The following is a 7,997-nucleotide window of genomic DNA, read 5'->3' on the forward strand; positions in this document are numbered from 1 at the left end:
AGTAGTCATAGGGGAAAATGCATTTTAAAATATGAAAGGTCAGTAAATAGCCAAATAGGTCAATCATTAAAGGACTAATGATTTAAAATTAAGCCACTGACTTTGCAACTTTTATTAAAATAAATTTCATCTATAAAAACAAGTTGATTTATAACTTGATCTTAACTCGTTTTGATAGCAGTTGAATTTTTACATTAAAAATTGCAAAATTTCAACTAAAGAAAAAATAAGACATTCAGGCATGGGTTTTTTTTGGTTAACCATTTTATTTTTTATTTTTATTTTTTATATGTTTTATTGAATTTTTATAGAGAGGAAAGGAGAGGGATAGAGGGTTAGAAACATTGATCAGAGAGAAACATCGATCAGCTGCCTCCTGCACAACCCCCACTAGGGATGTGCCTGCGACCAAGTTACATGCCCTTAACTGGACTTGAACCCAGGACACTTCAGTCTGTAGGCCATGCTCCATCCCCTGAGCCAAACCGGTTTCGGCTAACCATTTTATTTTTCAATATATATATTTTATTGATTTCACAGAGGAAGTGAGAGGGAGAAATAGAAACATCAATGATGAAAGAGAATCATTGATTGGTTAAATCCTGCATGCCTCTTACTGGGGATTGAGCCCGCAACCCAGGCTTATACTCTTGACTGGAATCGATCTCAGGACCTTTCAGTCCACAGGCCAACTAGGGCTAGACATGTTTACACTTTAAAAATTCTATCAACTTCAGCAAATAAAAAGTGCACATCAATTTACATTAGCCCACTGGTCCAGAATACATTTTCCATTTAAAATATTTTTAATATTTCTTCTGCACTGCATGGGTAGCTTCAGTATGTTCTTGATGAAGACAAAACTAGACAGATGTTGCCTGAGCTGAATGTGACAATCCAGCGACACACATTAAGATAATTCTCCTTTTCTTGAACTGTCAGGTCAACTATGAAGTGATGGCATCCATAGTATAAAACAATATCTGCTAAAGTAAAGTTATATCCTCTAAGATAGACTTTATCTTCAAGATATAAATTAAAATCCTTCAACAGCCAGGACCAGTTTGGCTCAGTGGATAGAGCGTCGGTGTGCAGACTGAAAGGTCCCAGGTTTGATTCTAGTCAAGGGCATGTACATTGGTTGCGGGCACATCCCAGGCAGGGGATGTGCAGGAGGGAGCTGGTCGATATTTCTCTCTCATCGACGTTTCTAGCTCTCTATCCCTCTCTCTTTCTCTCTGTGGAAAATCAATAAAATATATTTTTTAAAATTTACTTAAGATCCTTCAACAGAATGTGGATCCATGTACTCGAGTTCCTTTGTACTCCAACCATTGTTGAGCCATTGCTTTCTCTTCTACAGTGCTCCCAAGTTAATATTCTTTGTTGGCTTCTTTGACTAGATGAGCTGCTATAATAGCCAATCCTCTTAGACATGGACCGCTGTTTGTTTAAAGAACTGGAACTGGCGCTCGCCCTGAGCGCTGTACTTGTTCCCTTTACTCAGCCCCAGGGACTGCAGCAGCATCAACTCCATGGCCGCTGTCATCTTTCAGCCTCAACGTCCATACATTCTAAAGCTCATGTGTCCCGTACGCACCCTTCTTTCCCCACCAGCTGGGTTGCCTTAGCAATTTTGCCTAGCTGGGACTAGTTCTAGGTCATTTTGCCTATCTCCCTGGTTTTTCTCGGAACCAGGCAAGGTCAGCAAGCTGTATTTTACCCAGGCCTGCCACGCTCCCCTTCCCAGCCCCTGTGGGCCTGCCCCTCTACCCAGCCCTCTTCTACTATCTTCTCACCACTATATACCAGACAAGACACGAGCCACTTCTCTTTCATTTTACCTTTGGCAATGTTAGAATTCCTCGGGGAAATCAATGGCTTTTAGGATATATCTTTCTCACAGGACAATAGGCAGTGCTTGGAGAAGGGGGGAAGCACAGTTTGTGAGTGTGGGGGCTGTGGCAATGATTGATTTGATCAGAGGAAGGAGTCCTAGGTATGAGTGCTGGTTTCCAGCCTACTCTTGGCAATAGACTTCCCTCCTTCCACACAAGGTCCTATGTATCCTCTGCAGTGCTGAGTCCAGAAGGGAAAAAAGAGTTCAGAGCTGGATCTAGCAGTTTTCTCTCAGCTTCTGATACCTACAGGCTCTCATTTGCACCCACCCAACTGAGGCTGGCTCTCCATCACCCACTCCTCCCAGCCTTTCACCATCTGAGGTTTGATTTCCCTGTAGGTCTTAGTGCCTCTTGCCTAGTTCTCCCATCCTTTATAATAAAATCCTAATGTGCTAAGTGTCCAGTCATCCAGACGTTCAACTAATCAAAGCATAATATGCTAATGATATGCTAAGGCTGCTCAACTGCTTGCTATGACATGTACTTACCACGAGGGGGCAGACAGTTGACCAGTTGCTATGACATGCATTGACCACCAGGGGGAAGATGCTCTGACTGGCAGGTTAGCTTGCTGCTGGTGTCCAGCCGATAGGGACTGAGTAAGATGGGCCAGACATGCCCTGGAGCTCTCCCACAGTCTCTCCCTGGCTGCCCAACCTCCCCCATTCCTCCCCAGTCCTTATCATGCACCAGTGGGGTCCCTCGGCCTGGCCTGCACCCCTCTCACAATCCAGGCGGGTACCCCCCAACAGTGCACTGATTTCATGCACCAGGCCTCTAGTGTAGTAAATAAAAAATCAGACCCAAATGGATGGCTTTGGATGAGAAATGTATATCCAAGCCCTGGCCACTGTGACCCAGTGGTTAAGAGTGATTGCCTGAGCACCGAAGGGTCACAGGTTCAATTCCCAGTCAAGGGCACATACTTGGGTTGCAGGTTTCATCCCAGGCCATGCTAGGGTGTGTGAGGAAGCAACCAATTGATGTGTCTCTCTCTCTCTCTCTCTCTCTCTCTCTCTCTCTCTCTCTCTCTCTCTCTCTCTCTGTCTCTCTCTCTCTAGAAAATCAATAGAAAAACCCCATCCAGTGTGGCTCAGCGGTTGAACCAGGAGATCAGGGTTCAATTCCCAGTCAGGGTATATGCCCAGGTGGCAGTGTGCTTATCTAAACCTTTAACTTTCTTATTTATATAATTAAGCAAACTTAAAAAAAAAAAATGTTTTGCTGCCAAACAGTTTGGAGGAAGTTTGTAGCCATTCAAATGCAAATTACCACATTCCTTAGCATCCTGGGAGAGTGGGCTTCCATATTGGATCTTCACGTGTCCCCTTCCCTTCCCCACATCCTGCTTACTTCGGGAGAAGCCTCCGCAACAGATCTGGCCGGATTTCTTTTCTTGCTTAAAAGACAGACAGATCTTAAATTTCTCTTTCTTTTTTGCTTTCCAAAGTAATAACTAACCCCCAGTTTGGCCAAGATAACACCCAATTTGCAAATTCTTTTATAATTTTTAAACAACGCACTGAGTAATCTCATTGCGGGAGAGCAGATAGCCTTGCCCTCTCCTGCCACCTTTGAATTTTTCCACATCAGAGGTGGTTTCAGCAGTGGAGTTTCACTTATTACAGATTTCAAATTCCAAATAAAAACCAATATTTAAATTTGAACAAGAAACCACATTCTTGCCGAAACCGGTTTGGCTCAGTGGATAGAGCATCGGCCTATGGACTGAAAGGTCCCAGGTTCGATTCCGGTCAAGGGCATGTACCTTGGTTGTGGGCACGTCCCCAGTGGTGGGGAGGGGGGGGTGCAGGAGGCAGCTGATCAATGTCTCTCTCTCATTGATGTTTCTAACTCTATCCCTCTAACTTCGACTCTGTAAAAAATCAATAAAATATATATTTTTTTAAAAAGAAAGAAACCACATTCTTTAAGCATAAAGCCAAAATTCTATAATACAATTTACTTTATATTTATAACCTAATTCTTCCCCATTAGCCTGGAAAAGATGTTCCACCATAGTTATAGATTCTTCAGCTGGTCTGTGGGCTTTTGAGTGCGGTTAATTTCCATCACCTTTTCCGGTGAATTTTTCCTCCTTTGCTCTAGGCGGAAAATATCATCTCCCCCAGGAGCCACACGTTGGGCTCCAGATGTGGGATCCCTTATCACATTCCACGTGGTTCAGGATTCCTGTTCAGAGTCCAATTCTGGAGAAGGCCGCACACAAATGAAAACAGACTGGAAAAAAGTTAATTTGGGAAAAATAGGAAGCAAGTGGGAGTCTACCTCTCGGGGGAGAACTACCACTAGGCTCAGGCCTAGCTATTCCTTTTATTGAGACTATGGGATACACCCATTACCCTTAAGCAGGTTTGGGATACACCCATAGCCCTTAGGCAGGTAATAAGCGGATTATCATATCAGTAAGGATTTACATAATTATAAGATGGAGAAGTTGCCTCAGTTACCATTGTCTCAATTAGATAGGAGTGGTTGGCTCTGACCTTTCTTTCTTTTCTTTTCTTTTTATTATAATAAATCTTTACAGGTGCTCCTCTTTCCCCCCTCTTCCCCCATAGTTTCCCTCCACTTGATTCCCAACTCCACCCCATGCCCTTACCCCCGCCCCTGTCTTCATCCATAGGTGTAAGATTTTTTTTTTTTTTTTTTTTACTTAGTTTGTGCTAAATCATTTTTTAAAATGTGTAGCTTTGGGACATTTTATTACAAAAAGCTGTTTTTATATAAGTGACTAACAACTTAAAATTCACCATACATTTACTTCATTTTTTAGCTTGACTGTCTAGTAAATCTTTAGCTTCATTGATTTTGGCTGCTATGTAAGGAGATCCTCCCTTGTCTGGGTGGATTTAACAGCATAATTCGTCGGTGAGCATCTTATTTTTCCTTTATTGGCAGTAGGGCTTACACCTAATATTAATGCTGCTTCTCGTTTTGTCATTTTGGGTTCAAACTTACCTCTGTAATAGCCACCACTGAAGGCAGATTTTGGTAGACTTTGAAAAACTTGTTTTACTTGAGGCTCCATATGCTTCATGGCTTGCAAAACATAACGGCCTGCAAATCCTGCAGCAGCAATGGTCAATCCAGCTGCGACCACTGTACTGGCCATGGCTCCGGCTCGGCTCCCCTGCCTCCGCCGAGAGTGCGGCTCATCCCAGCCCGGAAGGCCGCGGCCACTCGCTCCCCGCCGCCCCCGGACAGCAAGGCGGCCACTCGCTCCCCGCCGCCCCTGGACAGCAAGGCGGCCACTCGCTCCCCGCCGCCCCCGGACAGCAAGGCGGCCACTCGCTCCCCGCCGCCCCTGGACAGCAAGGCGGCCACTCGCTCCCCGCCGCCCCCGGACAGCAAGGCCGCCGCCGGCGGGGACCAAAGGTCCACACTCGGGCAGCCGGAGCCCTCGGCAGCGGTGAGATGTAAGATTTTTGTCCAATCTCTTTCCTCACCCCTCAGACTCCCTTCCCCTGAGAATTGTTGGTCCAATCCCTTTCTATGTCCCTGATTTTATTATGTTCACCAGTCCATTTTGTTCTTCAGATTTTTTATTCACTTGATTTTTAGATTCACTTGTTGGTAGGTATGTATTTCATGTCTTTTTGTTGTTCGTAATTTTTACCTTTACTTTTCTTCTTCTTCTTCCTCTCCTTAAAGAATACCCTTCAGCATTTCATGTAATCCTGGTTTGGTGTTGATGAACTCCTTTAACTTGTTCTTGTCTGTGAAGCTCTTTATCTGACCTTCAATTCTGAATGATAGCTTTGCTGGGTAGAGTAATCTTGGTTGTAGGTTCTTGTTTTTCATCATTTTTGAATATTTCTTGCCACTCCCTTCTGGCCTGCATAGTTTCTGTTGAGAAATCAGCTGACAGTCGTATGGGTACTTCCTTGTAGGTAACTAGCTTTTCTCTTGCTGCTTGTAAGATTCTCTCTTTGTCTTTTGCCTTTGGCATTTTAATTATGATGTGTCTTGGTGTGTTCCTCTTTGGATTCCTCTTGTTTGGGGTTCTGTATGCTTCCTGAACTTGTAATTCTATTTCTTTTACAAGGTAGGGAAAGCTTTCTATCATTATTTCTTTCAATAGTCCTTCAATATCCTGCTCGCTCTCCTCTGGCACCCCAAAAATCCGGATGTTGATACGTTTTAAGCAGTTCCAGAGGCTCCTTACACTATCCTCACACTTTTGGATTCTTCTTTCTTTCTGCTTCTCTGGTTGGGTGATTTTTTCTTCCTTATATTCCAGATCTTTGGTTTGATTCTTGAGGTACGTTGATCTATAGTTGAGTTTCTATATATTCTTTATTTCAGAGACTGTATGCTTAATGGTGGCAGGCTTGATCCCCAGTGTGGTAGCTAATCAATGATTCTCTCTCATCATTGATGTTTCCATCTCTCTTTTCCTCTCCCTTCCTTTCTGAAATCAATAAAAATATATTTATTAAATAAATATCAATGGAAAAAACTATCATTGGATAAGGATTAACAACAACAACAAAAAGAAATGCATATCCAAGAAGCAGGGCCAGTGGGCAATGCTCCTTGAATGTGACTTCCTGAAAATATCCTTCCCTACCAGTCCAGCCCTCAGGAATCACATCTTTTTTTTTTTTTTTTTTTTTTTTAGGAATCACATCTTGAGAGAGTAGTTCAGTGGTTGGCAAACCGTGGCTCATGAGCCACATGCAGCTCTTTGGTCCCCTTGAGTGTGACTCTTCCACAAAATACCACATGCGGGCGTTTCGTGGCCCATGTGCAGAAGTCAGTTTTCGGCCTAGGCAAGTCTATTTTGAAGAAGTGGCATTAGAACACTCAAGGGGCAAAAGAGCCGCATGTAGCTCTTGAGCTGAGGTTGCCAACCACTGGAATGGTTGTTCATTCTAAACACTCCTAATGAATAAAAGGACAGTATAGTAAATACTTCTTAGTATGTAAAGCTTCTAATGCTTTCTATACCGAGTTTTGTGACCATTTATAAGTACTGGGTTTAATAGCTAAGAAAAAAATTCAATAACCTGGGAACTGACTTGACACCACTTCATTGCTACCATCACTGAGTGTGTAGACCACCTTTGGTGCCTCTCAGAGGGGTCAGATGCAGGACTTGGCCATGGTACACCTGCACCTCCAGCCAACTTGGGCAGGAAGAGATGAGGCAATGATCACCATTGTGCTTGCAGACATCACACAGGTTGCTGGGATCCTCTTCCTGATCTGCCCCAGACTCAGCCTGTCCCCTGCCTTGGATCAGTGTCAATACCACCTGGCTCAGTGACTTTTTCTTTCTATTTGTTGAAGGTGAAAATCCCTGTGGTAATAGGGAGAGTAGCGGGTGAATCCCTCCAGAGGTCAGAAGCTGTAGGGCAAAAGCACTAGACCCTCTGGAGCGGTGGATCTGAAGTTCTTTTCGTATTTCATGGAGACCTTCCAAAGCAAAGCTGGCCCTTGGGACTTAAAAGTGTCCCCTTCCTACCATGCCTGCTTTCTTGCTGCTTATTTCCAACCGTGGCCTGATAGGGCAGAAGAACTCCCCAAGGAGCCTAGAAACTTTGGTTGAGTGTCCAGAGTGTGACCTTGTGCAAGACCTTTTTTTTCTCTGGAATGCAGATTTCCCACGGGGATCTCTCCAATGTTGATCCCCTTTCCTCATGCTGCAGATCTCCGTGTGTACGTTAGGGCCATTCCCAATTCCAGTTAACAGCTCCTGGGAACCCAGCAGCGTAATCAGATGTCATCGTACCGTAAACATTCAAAGCAGGCACTTTACAGATAAGTAAACAGGTCCAGTCAGTTCCTCAATTGCACATAGCAAGCAACCAACAGAGCCTGCATTTGACTACAAAGTATGTGGCTCTGAGTGTTTCTTCTGAGTCTTGAGCTTAACAACGTTCCACACACCAGGCCTGAGAGGCGGTCATTCCCCAAGTACACACAGGGCTGCTGAGGTGGCCCCCAGCCCCTGCAGCACTGCCACCCAAACCTCCCAGGGAAAACCTGCCATCCTTCCATTTGTGGGAGAGGGAACCAAATGAAGCTCAGAAAGCGAGTGGCAAAGCTGGGCTTCACATCCAGCTCTTT

The 7,997-nt window shown here is 44.3% G+C and overlaps 2 pseudogenes; both read right to left on the reverse strand.

Annotated features, from left to right (window-relative positions):
• Positions 1 to 702: 702 nt before the first annotated feature.
• On the reverse strand, positions 703 to 2,379 carry LOC118721064 (annotated as a pseudogene).
• A 2,199-nt stretch (positions 2,380 to 4,578) lies between these two features.
• On the reverse strand, positions 4,579 to 5,331 carry LOC118721061 (annotated as a pseudogene).
• Positions 5,332 to 7,997: the final 2,666 nt, after the last annotated feature.

Source organism: Pipistrellus kuhlii, unplaced genomic scaffold (assembly GCF_014108245.1).
Source record: "Pipistrellus kuhlii isolate mPipKuh1 unplaced genomic scaffold, mPipKuh1.p scaffold_m20_p_171, whole genome shotgun sequence".
In the NCBI taxonomy this organism is placed as follows: domain Eukaryota; kingdom Metazoa; phylum Chordata; class Mammalia; order Chiroptera; family Vespertilionidae; genus Pipistrellus; species Pipistrellus kuhlii.